The sequence below is a fragment of the Puntigrus tetrazona genome, chromosome 13 (assembly GCF_018831695.1).
Source record: "Puntigrus tetrazona isolate hp1 chromosome 13, ASM1883169v1, whole genome shotgun sequence".
Lineage (NCBI taxonomy): Eukaryota > Metazoa > Chordata > Actinopteri > Cypriniformes > Cyprinidae > Puntigrus > Puntigrus tetrazona.
The window spans coordinates 16,617,909-16,637,681 of NC_056711.1; the positions used below are offsets into that span (position 1 = coordinate 16,617,909).

The window sequence follows — 19,773 nt, forward strand, 5'->3', positions numbered from 1 at the left end:
TGATATATGTACATAGATTAAATGCACAGATCCATTACACTGACACGTCCAGTATTGTTTGTTTATAATTGGTCATGGACATGGTCAGGGGCTTACTTCATGCTCACGTAAGAGCCCGTGGTGGGTGAAAAATTTCTATTGATGTTGACAGCCCAAAATGGGCCCCTTTTAGCTGCTGGGTCTATGCAGTCAGCACCCTTTTCCCGGCACCCCTGACAACAACCTTCATTTTTGTCAGTCTTTTTAAACATAAGAAATTTAATGATGCTACTGCTGCTTTATCCTCTGTCTCTCCCGCTCTTTTCTACCCACGCTCACTGTCCAGCAGGATGTTGTTGGCCTCACAAGTTTTCTATGAATGCATAAAACACAAGTGAATAAATGTATTTGTGCGCAGTAGATTGTTTCATGTCACGTGAGTGTACACACATTCGTGGAATGGCTTTAACACCTGCACAAATAAAATTAACGTTATGAGCAGATATGGGTTTCTCAAAATAAAATGATATAAAATGATAAACATCAAATTTCAGCCTTTAAACCATGTGTATAAAGAATAAATTTAAAACATAGATATATATTTTGATGTCTTAATTGTTTAGATGTAAGAAGGCACATCGGCTTCTGGCTTCATGTTAATATTTACAGCTACATGTTTACAACTATTTAGGTACATTCCTGTACCCCTGATTTTTTCTGTGTGTAGAATGTTATAAATACATAAATAAATAATTAGAAATGACTATTCTCAGAACAAACACAATAGAACCTAAACACCTTTGAGCATTTATACTTTATTGATACATTACTCCACATAGGAAAAAAAAACAGACATGCCTGCTAGTTTCTGACATGATGCATCTGACTGATATCGTCTTAATCTGTAGCGAGATAAGGTAAGGGAGTCTAAGCGGGACAGTCTCAAATCTGCCCAAATGGCTCTCAATTAGACGAGCTGCAGTTCCACTTTCCACCACAGATTTGCATTGTAAAATGCGCGGGGCGCTGTTGAGTCAAGGACCGTCTGCCCCGCTTAGTATGATTTTATGCGCCTGCCAAAGTCATGCGCACGATTTTAATATATCTTACTTAATATACAACTCAAAATAGTCTACAAAATACGGAAAAAAAAACTATTTAGAGCGTGCGCTTTTGTCGACGCAGCAACAAACCGAATGAATGGGTTTAATATAACTATTTTCAGCGAGGTTCTGTAAACAGCAGACATTTACAATATTATAATACGACTCGTGTAAAGTAAACAGTGCGTTTAGTGATTCTGCGTGTGAAAAACAAGTCTCTGAGATATATATAAAGTTAAGGTACTTCACGTGGACGTCGCGCGGATTCAAGTATTTCCGTTTCCGCCTTTTCTAATCATTTGAAGCAGGCCCAGCAGAGGGAAGCATGACGTCAAACTCTGAGGCCTACGGTTATTAGCCGTTTACCGGAGACGTGTCAGTTCAGGGCGGTTAAAGTCTCACGAATCACTCTTCTCAGATATTAATCGGTGACCTTAAGATTTAAACGACGAAGCTTTAGCCAACGAGGTCCACGCGACGCCATATTAAACGAACCCTCGCCGCGTCGCCATGATCGTTCGCGCGACGCGATTACAGTCCGTTTCAGTCCCTGAAGTCCTTTTTTTAGTTGAAGAAACACAAAGAAGGCGAAAGCAGGTAACGTTCGCATTTCGGGGTGAATCCTCACACGACGAGGCCTACGCTTTACTGTACTTCTCGGTAGTTTGGCACCGGCAGCACGCGTAATCCACTTTTCTGGGTTAAATTAAAACAAGCCTAACGTTAGTTAAAAACAACACGAAGGAAAAAGGAGGAAGTCCACATGATGGCAGCAAAGAAACAGAAAACAGTCTCACAGCGCTCAAGAAGAACTCGAACTCTCACATAATATAATATAATATGGCAATCAGGGTATGAATTATCGAGAACTTCAAAGTCAAAAACGTGTACCTATACGCGTTTATACAGTTTACAAAGGAAATTTCAGTTAGCTCACCTTTAAGATTCACCTAGATTACCAAATGAATCTGGTTATAACGTCAATATAATTACAAGAGCGATAGGAAATACGATGTGCACATACTTTACTGTATTTGAACGAATTACCCTTTCTTTCTTTTTTTTTACGACAAAACAATTGTTTTAATAATTGTTTTTCGTTTTTATTACAGCACCACCGGATCGTGTTATATCATTGCATATTACAACGCATGCACGCTGTTTAAATGCAGTGAGATGCAAAATTATTATTATCTTCATTTGCAGGTAATAAATGACACCCGACGACGCCGCTCAGTCATGCAGCATTCAACTTGTTTTAAACTTGAAACCGCAACATGATGATGATGAGAGAGAGAGAGAGAGAGAGAGAGAGAGAGAGACTGAGAGAGAGACTGAGCGCGGAGCACGGCACTCTCAGCAGCAGATCAGCGGTTGCTCGGTTGGTCGGTGTCGGTCGGTTGTCAAGAACGCTCGGGCCGGACTGATCAGGAGGAGGCAGCAGGTAAGATCTCTGACTTACTCCGGTAAACTGCTGGCAAGTCTACACGACCGCTACTTTTATTAATAACGCTACTTCAGGTATTACCCAGGCATGTCAGAAAATTAGTGATGCAACTAATCTAAATGCGTGCTTTTAGTTGGCGGCTCAGTTTGTGTGTCTGAAATGTTTCGTTAGCTTTTGATGGTTAATGTGTGTGTGGGTTTTTTTTTTAAACCTTTGAATGTTTTAGTTTTGCGCGAGCCTCGCGCGTATCGGGTAGCTCCGCGCGCGCCTGCTGCGCGCCTTTATTTATTCATGTGTCACGCGAGCTCGCGAGCGTGAACTAGCGGGTCGCCATGAAGCGCGCGAGGGGTTTCACCCCCGGAAACTTATTGAAGAACCAAACGTAACAGCGTGTCAGCTGATAACCACATTTAAGGCGTTATTATGACTGATGGTGACACTGATGAAAGAGGAATGGCTGGCGTGCCGTTAGTGACATTAAGAGTTTATGATGTTATCTGATGGCAGGAGGTAATTGGTGATGCATGTTATCAGTATGCTAGTGCACTTCCAGCTGGAAAGGAGATCACCTGTGCATGCATAAGCGCTCTAGAGGGATCCACTACCGGTTTGGTTATTTGTTTGTCCTTCATGCTCTGAAGGGGGTATAGTTGTCATCTTTAACTTTAATGGACATACGGAGTTATAAGTTGCTTTGAGCTGAAACTAAGATTGATTGAAAGCTCTGCCTCTGAACACTTGAGCTTGCTCACCTTTTGGTCCGTTTGGCCCCAAGTTCTGGTGAACTCACTGAACTTATTGATTACAAAGAAAGTTCTCCGGTTCTGCAGTCTTAGGACTCGTCTCTCAACTGTTGATCAGTTTGGGAACACTGGAACAACTTCAGTACAGAAAACCTGAACTCTGTTCCAAAACTGACTTGTGAGCTGAATTTTTACAACGTATAAGTTCAAGATTTGAAGGCTCTTACAAAAGTTTGATAAGATTCAAAAAGAGAAGGCAATCCCACAATGTAGTTGTGAAGTTCACTGAATAAGATGGCTTATATATATATATATATATATATATATATATATATATATATATATATATATATATATATATATATTTGTGTTAAACCACATATCTGGACATTTTATGGCATACTTAAATGCAATTACTTTATTAGCACTTTGTTTACACACACACACATACATATACATACATACATACATACATACATACATACATGCATATATATATATATATATATATATAATTAGAAAACTTCTCTTACACATACACATGAGAAAAGGCAAAAAGGCTCCAAAATAGCCCTTTTTGTGTGTAATTTGTTATGGTTATGAAAATATTGTGTCCTTAGCTTTGCAATTTGCTATGTCCAAACTCAATTCTGAAGACAGGTGAACTCAATTTCGAGCACGTGAAAGTGTCATTTATGTGTCTGTTTGCATCAGATCAGTCTGAGTTCGTGTTCAATTCCAGTTCAGATGTGCACAAGGCAGATTAAGGCAGCCAGCAACTAAAAGATTATTTTTTTTTTTTTTTTTTGGAACACAGCCATTGTCATTTTATAGTTATAAAAACACGATTTGGGTTGAAGCGTTATGAAGGTATTATGGCTGCTCTGAAATGAGTTTGTGAGCACTGGATGTCAGTTTATGCATCGGAGTGACATCATCAGGTCTTTGGTTACATTAGCTTTGTTGAAACAACAAAAAATGATGAATGCTCGGCGGAGGTGTGTTTGTGTGCATGCACAAGTGTTTCTGTTTGATATAGAATCTGCTGGCTCCTCTGCCGCGCTTTCTCACTCGGCGTGTCTGTCACTCCTTTCAAATCCACTCTGAAAACGAGCACAGAGGAAGAGAGAGAGGGAGAGAGGAATGATCATTTGAAATGAAGGCTGAGGATGGGACAGGTATTTTGAGTGGCAGGCTGAAATGAATGGCTGTATCAGAGAAGGAGAGAGGAATGAATTGCAGATACAGTGACGCTAAAGCTGCGGGAGAGAGAGGACGAACAGATGAAGAAAATAAAAGATGAATCTGAGGGATAAAATGGGAGAATTCTGATCTGTAAGCAGCAACGAATCCCACTCCGCTCGTTTTAGCTCTCGGCTCCCGTTCGCTCTCTCACTCTCTTTCTCACCCGTTTTTATCCGAGTGTCCCGTCTGTGCGAGGTCATTAAATCAGGAGGGTCAGTCAGGCAGAACGCAGAGAGGTCAGAGGGACAGAATAAAAGAGATGAGGGGTGCAGAAGGAGACGAGAGTGGATTTTGGACAGGACCCTCCCATCGATCCAAATACATATTGTCTGTATTCAGAGTAGGATAGTTGTGTAATACTTACTGCGCAGTAGACCGATATTTGGGCTGGTAAATGTGCACAGTATATACTGCTGATTCATATAGCAGTAATGCATCCTAGTCTTAAACCGCTTCCTCCTTGATATTTTTGACCTCGCTGATCTCCTTATTCTGTTTTTGGAGCTGTACGCCTCTCAGTGATTGAGATTTTAATTGAGCACAGATGTGAATGTGACATGATGCTTTTAAGAACAAGCTGTTCATTCGGTCAGAGAGGGTGAACGAACGGCTGAACGAATGGCTGTGTGATGGTAACAGACTTCAGAGCGGGTTAGAGCTAAAAGCTTAAAGGTTCAGTTCAGCTAGCAATAAAAAAAAAAAAACCCTGTCATTATTTACTTGCACTGTTTTTAAACCAGTTGTGTGCATTACGAAAAAGTGAATTTATGAATATTTTAGGCTTTTTTTCCATATAATTGTTCATAATGACGTGTCTGGAAAAGCTCAAGTTGCATGGTGTGAATTTTTTTTTATTTTATTTTTTTTCATGTTTTATGGGATTAATCAGTTAATTAGCAAACGTAATGTCAAACAAATATTTATATTAAACCATTATTAATAGTTTAGTTGGTTAGGGAATTGATTTGTTGAGCTGCTTTGATTCTGATTCATGGACGGAAGGTTTATATACACACACACACACATACATACATACATACATACACACACACACACACACACACACACACACACACACACACACACACACATATATATATATATATATATATATATATATATATATATATATATATATATATATATATATATATATATATATATATATATATATATATATATATATATATATTCAACAGATGCAATTTCATGTGAATGTCTGACACACTGTGAATGCAAATTGATAAACATTTAATATCTCATACTGTTCCTGCTTAGCATGAGTCCCAGAAGAGCTTTAGAGTTTGTGTAGTTCATTACAGCAAAATGGAATGAGCGTCACTCCTTACTTTGGCAGAATTGTTGAATGCAAACTATGTTTTAAGTTGCAACCTCAAGGGCATAAAGCGATCAACTGTGTATGCTTAATGGATATGTGTCTCAGTAAGACTGGTAAAGCATTTGAATTGTTTCCTATAGCCATGCATACTACCGTTTTAAACGATTGGGGGTTGGCAAGTAGGGTTTGGTACCAAACTCCTGTATTTTTAGGAGTACCGACCAAAATGTGTCGGTACTACCGAGTACTGATTCACATTAAATCAGTCGATCCCAAATTTCGTTACCCGAGAACGCATCTGATATGTTACACAGAGACAGAGAGACCTCTGCAACTCCTTAAAACACAAAACACAGGGCAAACCGAAATGTTCTGAACTGTGCTTACATTTCTATGGTCATATGGTTTCCGTGAAAACTCGTCCATTCAGAAAAACAGAATTCACTCTATAGCGCGGAATGCCACAGAATTCATAATTTTTTTGGGGGTGAATTAAAGGCCTGTCACTTCATTCGAATCGTTATATGAACTACTGTATGTTCTGTTTACCCCTGTATTTTCGGCCTCTGCATCTCACTGCATGAAAGCATGAACACATGAACTTAATCTCCAATGATGCTTTGAGAATTGTACCGTTTCATTTGAGAAAACTAGCATATCATACTGTATACACACAGAAACTTAAAAGTACGATTTAACATATAACAGAAATATATTACTCTTGTATTGCTTGTGTAGAGTATAATGTATGTCAAATTTAAATTTTTTTGTAGAAAAAATACAAGTATAAGGAATATTTACACATGTTTAATGTCTTTACTTGATTATGAGAGAATATATATATATATATATATATATATATATATATATATATATATATATATATATATATATATATATATATATATATATACACACATACACACACACACACACACAGTTTAAAAAATTGGGAGAGAGAGCTAACTAATGAGTTAACTTCATTGTCCAAGTTCTTCTAAGAGAACAAAACTATGAAGACGTTCTAATGGGATTTAGGAAAATGCATATGAATCAGCCAGGGTGTCATTATGGACCAGGCTAGTTCCTTTTCTGACCGGGGCCTTCAAAGCCTCAGGTCATTCAGCCCAGCACTTACCAATGACAGATGACCATCCAAGCCAAAATGTGTGTTACCTAATTTATCTTCAGTATTGTATAATGGCAATTAATATTTTCTCTGAGATGATACATTTTTTATTTTGTGTACAGATGTCACATCCACAACTCTGGAATCCCCCCAGTATTTTGTTGTTCTGTGTAAATAATCTGGTATGAATCTGTAAAGTTTGTGAAAAGCGAGAGAGAGAAGAGCATATGGAGAACACTTGCAAACGCCCTCTCCTGTTCATCCATAACTCAGAGCTGTAGGATTTGCAGTGTTCAATTACAGCCCCACTCATAAATAATCTGACGGAGGCCGGTCATAATACCCCATTCAGTGTTAGCTTTACAGCGTGACAAATCCTTGTTGTTGGTATTTATGTACAGAATGCAGCCTTGGGAATGTTTGACTGTGTCTGTGTGTGTGTGTGTACGCAAATAACAGTAAAATCAATTTTTGAGGCCTTTTTATCCTATGTCACTGTTTGTATTCCTCTAATGAAGAAAAAAGAAAAGATAAAGAAACGACAAAGCATGCTTGTCACATTTCACCTCAACATAAAATATATATGTTTTGGATAATAAAATGAAACATTTTATAGACCATTAAGATGATTTTCATGACTTTATCTTTATGGCATTTGCCTGTAAGCACAGTTTTTTTTTCCTTTTTGTGTTATTTTCATTGGTGATTATCATTAAATTCTTGTTACTGTAGCAAGGTTTTTAGTTTTTTTTTATCAGAATAAATTAGAGGTAATAAAACAAATATTGGTGTAAATTTAGTTATACTATGAAATAAAGTAAATAAATAAAAGGATTCTGAATGGTCTAAATAAAATACATATATTTTATTGTATTTATTTAATTAAAATGCCACACTGTTGTTTAATTATGGCTTTATTTCTGCTTTTGACTAACCCAGTCTCATTGCAAATATGTATCTGCCTAATAATTACTTGTGTAAATAAGAATTGCCTTTAGTGTACTATCTTCAAACTCCAGTGAACTATATATATATATATATATATATATATATATATATATATATATATATATATATATATATATATATATATATATATATATATATATATGTATATATATGTGTATGTGTATGTGTATGTATATATGTGTATATATATATGTATATGTGTATATATATATGTATATGTGTATATATATATATATATATATATATATATATATATATATATATATATATATATATATATATATATATATATACACACACACACACACACATTACACACACACACACACACACACACATATATATATATATATGTGTGTATATGTGTGTGTGTGTGTATATATATATATATATATATATATATATATATATATATATATATATATATATATGTATATATATATATATATATGTGTATATGTATGTGTATATATATGTATGTATGTATGTGTATATATATATATATATATATATATATATATATATATATATATATATATATATATATATATATATATATATATATATATACACACACATGAAGTAAGTTTTTTTTTTTTTTTTCTCTCCAATGGGTCTGGATTGTTTTGGATACAATAATAAGAAAATCAAACTTGAAAACCAAGTCATTTTGCTTTGCAATTTATTTGAATTTGTGCGTGGCTCATAAACTATATACTCCACTGCAGAGATTAAAGATGCGTTTTATTCTGGGTCTTTGCATTGTTTCACCTGTGTGCTGTCAGATAGCTGCAAGTTTCCCTGTCTGATGGGTTTATTGTAGAGGTGGACCTCTCCACAATACAACAGATGCTCTCTCTTTCTCTGTCTCTCCGACTCTCTCTCTATCTTTCTGAGAATTCTGACAGTTTGTTTTGCAATGCAATAATGGAGGAAACCTATAACAAACTCTCTGCGGAGAGAGGGATGAGGCAGAAAGGAAAAGATAGAGGCAGAGGGAGCAAGAGAGAGAATATCAGTCCTTCTCCAGCTCTCCTCTCCTCTGACAGGTTATTGATTTAAGCATTTTGTCGGCGCAGTGAGCTTGTCTCGCCTGCCTCTAAGTTTTGCTGCACATAAAGTCAAAGTCGGCACATAGCAGTGAAACACGTTGAACATATTAGCTTGCACAAACCATTTAATACTCAAAATTCAATGTCGTCCCCACAAATTTCAATTTTCTTTCTCTTGTGTTTTCACACACGAAACCGTGTTGGTGAGGATTTATGAGCATGTTGTTTTAATGAATTTTTTACCACTGTTATTAATATTCCTAAAACGTTTATGGGAATTTGAAAGCTTTAAAATTTCAATAAAATATTAAAAAATCTATATTCAGTGGATATTTATATTACTTTGTGTCTGTTTTATATGCAGTTACACTGAGACTAGTAAGGTGGAATTTATTTGTTCATAATACAGTAAAAGCAGTAATATTTTGAAATATTACAATTTAAAATTCCATTTGACTAGTTATATTGTAAAATGGAATTTATTCCAGTGATGCAGAGTGGGTTTTTCAGCATCATTACTCCAGTCTTCAGTGTTACATGACACTTCAGAAATCATTCTAATATAGTGACTGTTCTTATTCTTAATATCAATGTTGAAAACAGTTGTATTGTTTAATATTTTGTGGGGAATTTTTAGGATCTTTAATGAACAGAAAGTTGGAAAGAACAACATTTATTTGAAATAGAAGTATGTGGTAATAGTAGTAAAAATCAGAAGTTTATTTCTGAAAATCATCCGTTTAATGGTGCTGATTGCCACAAAAATGAAATGTCAGTGTTTGTAAAAAAAAAAAAGAGAATGTATTAAAAAGCTAACAGGCAATCAGACTATCAGACATTTAAAATCAACATGAAATTTAAATTGACCATATTTACCTTTCTGCTCACGACTAATCATGTTATTCTGAAGAAAAAATTGGTCTTGGTCATTTTAATCAAAATCTCCTTATTTTTCAAGCCCTTACCTCCAACCACTTTTTACAACCCCTCGAATTCCCATTGAATGAATTCAAGTACCACACCAGAAAACCCTTTTCTCGTCGAATATCCAGTTCTGTTTGTAAATTAAGGAAGGTCTGTGAAAGTCTCTGAAACGCATTTGACACAAAAAGGCAAACAAAAGGAATGCCGATGAGTCGAAACTTGTTAAAAAACTTTCAACGTCAAATTTAAAGCGGCCGTGAAGTTCCTGTCAGATTTTCTTGGTGTTTTTCGAAGGTGGATTGCTGTGAAGCGATGCCACTCACACTTAGCGTATCAGCGGTGGATTTCAGCTCGCTTTCAGCCCGAGACGCACGCGCTAGCCTCCTTCGCTCTCCCGCTCTACAGGAGACTAATTCATTTAGTTCTGCAGTTAGAGAAAGAAATACAAAATAAAAAAACATGTAAGAGCAAAAAAAGAGATATGGCGGAGGAGAGACCTCACACGGTCGTGGCTGGAGGAGAAGACGTGCTTGAGCGATAGTGACAGGATGAACTGCGGCACGTCGTCTCGCTGGGGCCCCATCCTGTCGCAGTAATTACCGTCTCTACAGGTCGCCAAACACACGCACACACACAAACACATTATTCACCCTCATAAATGTGAAAAGCACAACAAGCAGATGCTAACACACACACACACACATAAGCAGCCGTGCTTGGTCTCTGAGATCCCCGCGTCTCGGAGTTTGTTTCAAGGCTGGAGGTGAAAAAGGTGCGTGTCTCCTGCCGCTTCCGCTGTATTGCAAGCTGGCAGTTCGTCTGTTTAATCGAACGCCTAAATGCAACCCACGCGCATTCACGCACTTACCGGCTGCGTTTATACGTAATGAGATTATGCTGGAGTTCGTGTACGCTGAATACTGCGATTATGTTAACGTGATCATGCTCATAATTGCAGAAACTATCACCGCAGTCAAATATGTGGAGTTTAATCACGTGCATACGCTTTAATCGCGTTTCTGCGTGTGCTGCAGATGAGGGAGGTACGGCGCTCATAGGTTTAAATAAAAAAATAACCGTTTCTGACCGCAACGCAATGTCCATAAACTTTTGTTACCTAAAGAGGTTGGAGTTAAGTACGCACAAACAAATCGACAAACAGCTGGCGAGCCTTAAAGGCTGCTTATTTTAAGGAATAAAAATTCAATTCCTAGTCAATACTGTGTGCGGAACCATGCGTGTCAACAGGATTCAAGAGGTTGCCTTATAAAGTTTGTCATATAAATTCCATTGATGCATCTTCAAATCCGTTTACATGCTACTTGCTGTTACGTTGATTATTATCTAAGTGTGATTGCTTTAATGCCGTTTTGTACCTTAACTTGCAGTAGAAAATGTTTGGTTGCAAATGCAGCAGGTCTTTTTTTTGCTGTTACAGTTATTTTTTGCCTGTTTAAAGTGTAAAATGCATGCTGGTTCCTGCAGACTCTCGTTTTTGTCATGAATATTGTATGCGCTGCCGTTTGAAAGTTTTGGATTGGGATGCTGCTGAAATAAATCTCTTACGCTCACTAAAATGCGGTAAAAACAGTGGTATTTAGAAATTTTGTTCTAGTGCTGTCAAACTAAGTTTTATTTACATTGTAATACTTTGTATAATTATTATGCATATATAAAGACACAACATATGTTTGGAAAATATTTACATGTCTATATTTGTTTAATTTAATTTATATATATAAATATATTTAGTAAAAAAAAAATATATATATATATATATATAAACAAATACACAAAGCAAACTTTCATTTTGTATCTGATTAATTGATTAATCATTTGACACCATTGATAATTACAATTTAAAAAGGCTGTTTTAATATGCAAAGAGTGTATAAAGTGTACAAAGAGAGTTCACATATAAACAAACAAACAAACAGAAAAACATTTAAATATAGGTAGGGAGTGTTGAGTATTGTGAAAGTTTAAGAGTTTTTATTTCTTTGAAGTATTTTCTTCTCTCCTATTCCCCTTCTTTCTAATAATAATAGCAACAATTATTATAGTCATAATAATAATGAAAATACTTGCCCGTTGAAAAGGATACGCATATACAAATCCTAGAGGAAGATTGATTACTGTTTTTTATTTTAATGCATTTTCAGATGTGATTTATGTCTGTGCTACAGTGCTGAATTTTCAGCATCACTTCCAGTCATCAGTGTCACATGAGACTCTGGAAATCAGAAATTGAGAAGTGCTTTAAGCGAAAGAGTTTGCAACGCCGTATTTTCAAATGATGGATATCCATCTCCACACTAGCACACGCACACTGAAAGTTGAAGAAGTGACCATACTGTACGGTTAAAACCGCATAATTTTACTGCTATTGTTAATTATGAGCACAATCACATTAACATAATAGCAGCATTTCGCATGACCTCTAACTTAATCACAGTTCTGGCTTAATGGCATTACAGAAGTGCGTGTTAACATAGCCAATATGTCTGAAGATAGACTGAATTTCACCTGCGTGGACAGCATATCGTTTCTAAAACGTAACTTGCTCGATATTAACTTCTTGTTTGTATAAAAGCAATATCACATTTGCAGTCGAGCTGTACTGAATTACCTACAGTGTTCTGCCTGCGGCTGCAGCTGCTTAATTCAACCCTCTGCTACTGATCATTAGAAGAAATATCCCATTATATTGCGGGAAAAGGACGCACAAAATAATTAGCCTGTGCAGACAGCAGGATAATAAGATCATGAGAGGTTGGTCACTTATGTGGAACCAGAGACTGTGAAAAGCTCACAATGATCTTAGTGACGGGGCAGAGGAGAACAAATTGAAGTGTTGTACTCTGTGAGGTTAAATCCTGTCACACATAATCTCGCTGGAATCCGTTGTAAAGAACAGATACGCTGGATAAGTTTTATCTCAGACACTCTATACCTGCTTTAAAAGAGCTCCATCCTATACATTTACCGCAAATAGCCACCAACCGTTTTCATCATAATTCGCAACCCATTGTACTTGATAGCGTTGTTTATAGCGTTAATTGATGTAGTGGTTGTATTACAGTCAGCAGATGGCTTTGTTGGGTTATCAAGGTTTTTATTGTACTTTTAATTGTGAATAATGACAGATTAAACTCCTAATTATGTGCCAATAATCCAAATGGTGTTGTGGAAAGTCAAATATCCTGTATAGATACGGAGCGTAATAATTCATGCACTCACTTTTTGATTGTTATGGTTGTTTCGCTGCAAGACAAGAATTTCTAATGAATGTCACTCTGAAGTCAACATGGTTTGCGTTAGATGGTGCAATGCTAAAGGAAGTTAATAAAGATGCCAGCGGTTGTTTTTGGAGTTCTGGCATTTTTTTAAAGTTTAAATGTAAGCTTGTGTTATTGTTAAGGCACTTATTATACACTCAGGTATTTCGGTAAAATCCTGTTTATTATTATTCAAGCTATAAATTTGTCTAAATCATCCTTTTTGAGGTTCATTTAAGAATAAAAACACAAGAACTCACAGGAATAAATAGCGTTTTGATATATATAATAAAAAGAGAAAACTGATAAAATAATATTTGGCATTATTAATGCTTTTTCTGCATTTTTATTAAATGGAGACTTCTTTTAAAAACAAAAATTTCACTACCCTAAACTTTTGAGTGTTGTATGCAACGTTTAGGCCTTTTAAAACTTAAACATTTTATAATGATTTCCACTGTAAGTGATTTTTCAGTTTTCTAAAATGCACAGGAAATTTATTTAACAGTTGCACCATAAATGCATCTCTTTTTATTAATAAATGCTTCTTATTGATGCTAATTATATATAGAATATCCCATATTCCCAAACATAAACATACTTAACCTGGTTCTGTTGTAAAGTAAACACTAAATAAGGATGTTTGAGTGGATTTTTAGTGATCATGGCAGCAGTAATTGTATAGCCAGATCGATTGTGTGTGTGTGACGTGAGACAGGTAACAACAAAATACTGACACTGTGAGGAAAAAAGTCAATTGACCCCTGCAAATTATGTTCAGATTGCTCAAACAGCCCCAGATTTGTGGCAGTGTTTGCCCCATTATCTGATTTGCATAATTCATTTGGAATTGGCCACTAAAACAACTGGAAGCACATGCAAATAAACGACACTATCAGAAGGAACAATTAATTCTCAGTGCGCCTCCCCTCAATCCAAACTCCAGTGGCATGCAACCCATTTTGAGTCCATTGAGATCAGCTTCAAACGTACACCGGTGACACTCACATGACATTACAGGGCTGATGCTGCAAACTCCCATAATTCCATCAGCACATTTGGGCTCATTTGCTCTGTTTGTTTACTGAAGTGTAAGTTGTGTTTCATGTCACAGTACCTGCAGCACGATGCGCGCAGCATCACAACTGTTTGGCAGCGTGACAACTAGATTGCCGAATCTTATAGTTGTCTGTGCATATTAATGCATTAGATAGGAGAAAGCGTTTTAACATCAAAGAAATCATGAAGCTGTGCTTATTTAGTGCTTAGAAGGGTGTGCGGTTAGTAAACAAATATTTTGTGAATACTTGTGATATATAAGTATCAAAGCGTCTCCGTGTTTAGTTTAGGAAGAGTGCCACAGTATGTGAACTATGGACCCCAGGGCCCAGTGGATTTTTCATTAGTAAAATTAAGTTTGAATAATAATACAAACATTTTTGCTGAGCTGGATTATAGACGCCATCCCTGTAGGCAAGTAACCTTTTTATTGATTGGTAGTTCTTTTCAATTTTTGCTTGATACTTTAAAAACAGGGCTCTCAAACTGTAATCAACCAATTTACTGCTTGAAAGCATCTTGAAAATGAATTACATTTCTTTTTTTCAATTTCCTTCAGCAGACATGAGTGGTTTTACATGAAAAAAATAACGTACTATTTTTGGCCTGGAGGTTGTTGGTTTTGTAAGGTTTCCGTAATCTTTTTGTCTCATATTGTAACAGTAGGATTAGGGTCTTCTTAGCGTCTGCATCGAATACATGACCTATTGGTTTGTAAAGGTCAGGGTTGTGGTGTTTGTTTGTAAGAGGTTAGAGAGAGATCTGGGGCCGGTTGCATAAACTCTTGAAGTCTTGAAAAGCTAGTCAAGTGGTACCATATGGTAAAAAATCCTTCAAGACTGGTCAAACCTTTAAAATTCAGTTATGAAACTGTAGATTGTTCTTATTTGTATTACAAAAGTAAGACTGGTTACCTCATGGCAAGTCCTAGTTTATAAAACAAGTTAAGTCGGAGTCTTAACATGGTGTCTAAGTTTAGGCATCTTGCCCCTGTATTTTAAGTGTACGCTACGTATTTTGATGATGTAACTGGAGTACGCTTTCGTGCTTTATACGTTATTAATGACAGTGGGTGTTTAAAGTGCGATGTCCCACCATGAGTTGACTCCAGGTCATGTATAAACTTTCTTTGATTCACATCGCTAACTCATTTCTTTTTGGCCTGTTTGAAATAGCACACTAACATATATTCATGCTATTCCTGCAATGTGCTTCTCCTGGTCTGAGAATAATACAGCTCTGAATTTTTTCAAGATGGTCTGAATGTTTTACTGGAGCAAGGGAAAATTTACTTTTACTGTATGATTTATGAGACGGTAATAGGCAGGCTACAACACAAAGTAGCTGTAAGTTCAATAGCTGGGAATGCACATTTCAGCCCAATATAATAAAACTTTTCATTACGGACGCTAAGAACAAGCTACTGTGCTTAATTACCTACTATTTCACACGACTAAATTTAGTGAGGCTACCTTCAACCATGTGGTTAAAAAAAGGTATTTAATTTATAGTTTAATGTATTACCATTTTTTTTTCTTACGTTTTTTTTTTTTTTTGTGATCAACTTTAATGGTTTTTCCCCCTCTTTGTCTTTGATACTGAATGCTTAGTTTATAATTTTCTTCTATACTTTGAACTCCTTTCTATCAGTCAATTTATCTCAATGACAAATGAACCGGAAGAACTTAATTTAGCTTAATATCTGTTTTATCTCATTTTTTAATTGAACTACCAAAGCCTTGACACACAATTGCATAAAAATGCAAAATATTTATAACATGACAGCATGATGCCTTTAAAAAAAATTATAAAAATTACACAACGAAATGATGTTTTTATATTACGCATTCAGATCAGCTAGTATTTTGTTGCGAACCCATCTTCGTCTATAGCAGTGCTCCCATATGCATCCTCCTCGCTTGTTTTTATTGAATATTACAGTATGTTTAAGATGCACTGCACTCATTAAACATTCATCATTTACTTCGCATTGTTGCAAAACCGTATGTCTATTCGGAAAATAGCATACGCATAGCATTATATGTTGAATGTGTGGACTTCCCTGCAGCAGAAGCAGGTGTATTGGACCCATGTGACAGCACTTTTTCCAGTGGCAGAATGTTCAGCTACACGATGGGCCGAGAGAAGGTTTGTGCTTCTATATGACGCCAGGGAACTCTTTTATTATATCACCCAGGAAACTGCAAGACGCCAAATGAAAACAAATGCGACTATTTCTCCTTCCCTCGCTCTCTCTTTCTCTTCCTCTATTTTTGTGTCTCTCCCGTTTCTCTCAAAATGCAATTCACTGCCAAGGTTGTTGCTCAAATTCCACACCAGGGATTGCCATGCTAACCAAAACATTATAATATGCAGCTTGCTCATTTCATTTTGTTGCAATGTTCATGTATTTTCGTTGAGCTTGTGCCCTGCTACGGAGTCTACAGGGACAAACAGCAGACGTGTGCTTTTCCAGTTTGACTGTAATTTGCTTAGCTTAGAACAAACACTTTTTTTATTATTTTTATTTTGGACTCAAACTGTTCATGTAAAGACTGAGCTTTTACAAACTCTTCTTTGGAAGATACAGAGATAGACAGCATTGATTTAGAATTACGAATGTAAGAAAGTAGAATTGAACCTTCACAGGGAGATTCATTGACAGGCAATTTGACCAAACATGACGCCAAATGCGCCATTCGTCCAACAGACAAACTAGACGTGAGTGGACACTAGTACATTTTAATTGGTAAAAAAGGTGTTTTAAAATAAAAATGTTCCATGTCTAGACTGGCGTTTTGACTGAATTTCAGAAACTATCTCCACCCACACTACACAATGTATTCATAGATGCCCTATTGTATTGATGTTGGATGCTTCTAGGCGTAGAAATGCTGTATATTAGGGGTGGTACGATACACAGATGTCATGGTTGGGTATGCACCTCAGGATGGGGGCCACGGTTTGATACGATTTCTGTGCAACCAGGAACAACAAATACTATGCTGAGTTTCTTTTTATTTTGAACAAATAGTAGTACAATTTACATTTTTCTTCCACCTAGATGTAAAAATACAAAGTATTTACATTATACTATTTTATATATATATTACATTATAATACAGATAAACATGAGTTTCAGTTTATTTTTGTAATATGCTTAATTAGTTCACAGAAAGGAAACTCAAATGGCAGAAAGCGACATCCTATCTGTTTTCTTTTATAAAAGCACATTGTATCAAACAAATTTAGGCAGACCTTTATACAGTGATGCATTATTATTAAGAGCATAAGGCTGATGATACACTGGGCAGCTTTTTGCCGTCAGTGGGCAACCAGGTGAGACAGGGCCCACGACCAATTTGAAATATCCAGGTAGAAATTCGTTACCCATTCACAATGGAAAAGTGTTTAAGCAACAAGGTTAAAAAAAAAGTTACCCAGCAAAATTACTCAAAACTTTGCCCCTTGTAATATCAGCATAAAAGTTTAAAGTTGATTCTGCTGGTAAGGATACAGCTGAAGTGATGCGCACACACACACACAGACACACACACACATCAGTTCCAACTTATCTAACTTGACAGCATAGTTGGCACTGCATCAAAATAAAATACAGTCAACCAAACATCAGAGCTCCCGCTTCTGTCACCTTTGGAACACAACTAAGGTACAAAACCTTTAATTTACATAATAAATGATAGTTTAGCATTCAAATATGTTACATATATTATATAGATGCCTCATTCGTGACTCTTTCTATGGGAAGAAATGCGTAAGCTATCTGCCATATTGTTGCGGTCTTGACCTCATACCTACAGTATGGTGAATGACATCAGCTGGACCGTTCCAAGATGGCAGACGCGTCAAGGTGCTTGGAGTGGTCGAATGGGGAATATACAACAACACATATGGGTACAACAATGAGCATGGCATTTTTGTTTACACAGTTGTTAAGGGTACGCAGAATGAATGTGGGCAGCAACACCATTATTTTCCAGTTTCCTTTTTGATCCGTTCGTGTGAAAACACCGCCCCAGAGTTTTCTAAATAAAATTGTCTGTGGCATTTTTGAAAATCGAATACGCCAGAGTAGCGTAAACGGCAAGCGTAAACATAGCAACAATTTTAAAATGAAAACTCTTGATCTTGAAAATCTTTCTACCATCCAAAAAAGTACCCTCTGATGTTCATTCATGTTTATTGCTTTAACTAGTAAATATGAAAGGAAGATTGGTTCACTCGTCGCTTGAATAGAGGCTCTACAGCGATCTTTAAATGGTTCTTATTGTTTACATTTCTTAATGACATTTGAAAGCTGAGTTTGTCTTCCATGGATAGATAAAAAAATAGCTAGATAGATAAATAGACACTGAGAAGGTAGATCAAGTTCAGCCTACTCACACACACACAAACAAATGCCTTCATTCTTAAGCATTTATCACCGAGCAACTATTGTAAATACAATGCCATAATGATGTGTTTTCAAGGTCAGATTTGGTCTGGTAGTCTTGAATCAAAACTTTTCTTTTTTTTTTTACTTCACACAAAACCATAAATTGCAAAGAGATACCAGAGAAACCGTGCTCAGGGATACCACAATAAAGTCTTAAAGAATTTAATTTGAGCGCTTTTCTGGCAACTGTTGATGGAAAATTTGTGATTAATCAGCATATGAAATTTTATTTTGAGAAATATAAAATTAGATGATTATAGTAACTAAAAATGTGCAAATCACTCCACCGGGAGATCCAGTGCTGGGTTTTTCCTCATTATAGAATGTAATCCTAAGGCAATGGGCTGAACTTCCATTTGATCATTTTCTAGAATGGAGAGAGAATTAGATTGTATCTTATCCCCATCCCCGCGAACACCTTCAACGCTGCAGCATTAACGGTAAATACCAGCAAAACAAACAAGCTCAGCCAATCCCAGCTCAGTAATTAGCCTAATTAAACTGAGGTTGTACGCGGCGTGATTATACATCATTAATTTCGACCTTACAGTTGCTGTAATTAAGTCGCTCATCACATCAGCTCCCTTGTAAATATAATTTTCTCTCTTCTCACTCATACACTTATTTATTTCATTTATTTATTTTTACTCCGAGGAGAAAGGGAGGGCGGGCGAGCGAGCGAGATGCTAGTGAGATGATTAGCAGACGATTAACTCGAGTGTGTGTGAGTACTTCACTCTGTGGGAATTCCTTGTTGAATGAACCCTCCTTCTCACTTGAGCAAGTGTAAAACTATTTTTCATTTTAATGCATAAATTACATGCCTATTAATCATTAATACTGTCAATATAATACCCCTCTCCTCAAGCAATACCATCTATTCAGTGACATCACGTAAGTCTGAAAGTGCTTTTAGCTTGCTAAACATTTGTGAGAAAGTCGAGAGGAAATGCAGCATATGGTGTGTTGATGTGTGTATTCGAATGTAGGTCTGTACAGTTTGGTCCAAAAATCATGTTAGGATTATGTTGACAGATTGCAAATGCAGAA

At 36.3% G+C, this 19,773-nt stretch overlaps 1 protein-coding gene across 2 annotated transcripts in view; it reads left to right on the forward strand.

The window, feature by feature from the left end:
- Positions 1-2,373: 2,373 nt before the first annotated feature.
- cdh23 (cadherin-related 23) overlaps positions 2,374-19,773 on the forward strand; it is a 206,589-nt gene continuing 189,189 nt past the window's right edge. For both annotated transcript variants that reach the window (XM_043255698.1, XM_043255699.1), the window contains exon 1: positions 2,374-2,526. The gene's annotated coding sequence lies outside the window, so the exon portion shown is untranslated. The remainder of the gene's footprint in view (positions 2,527-19,773) is intronic.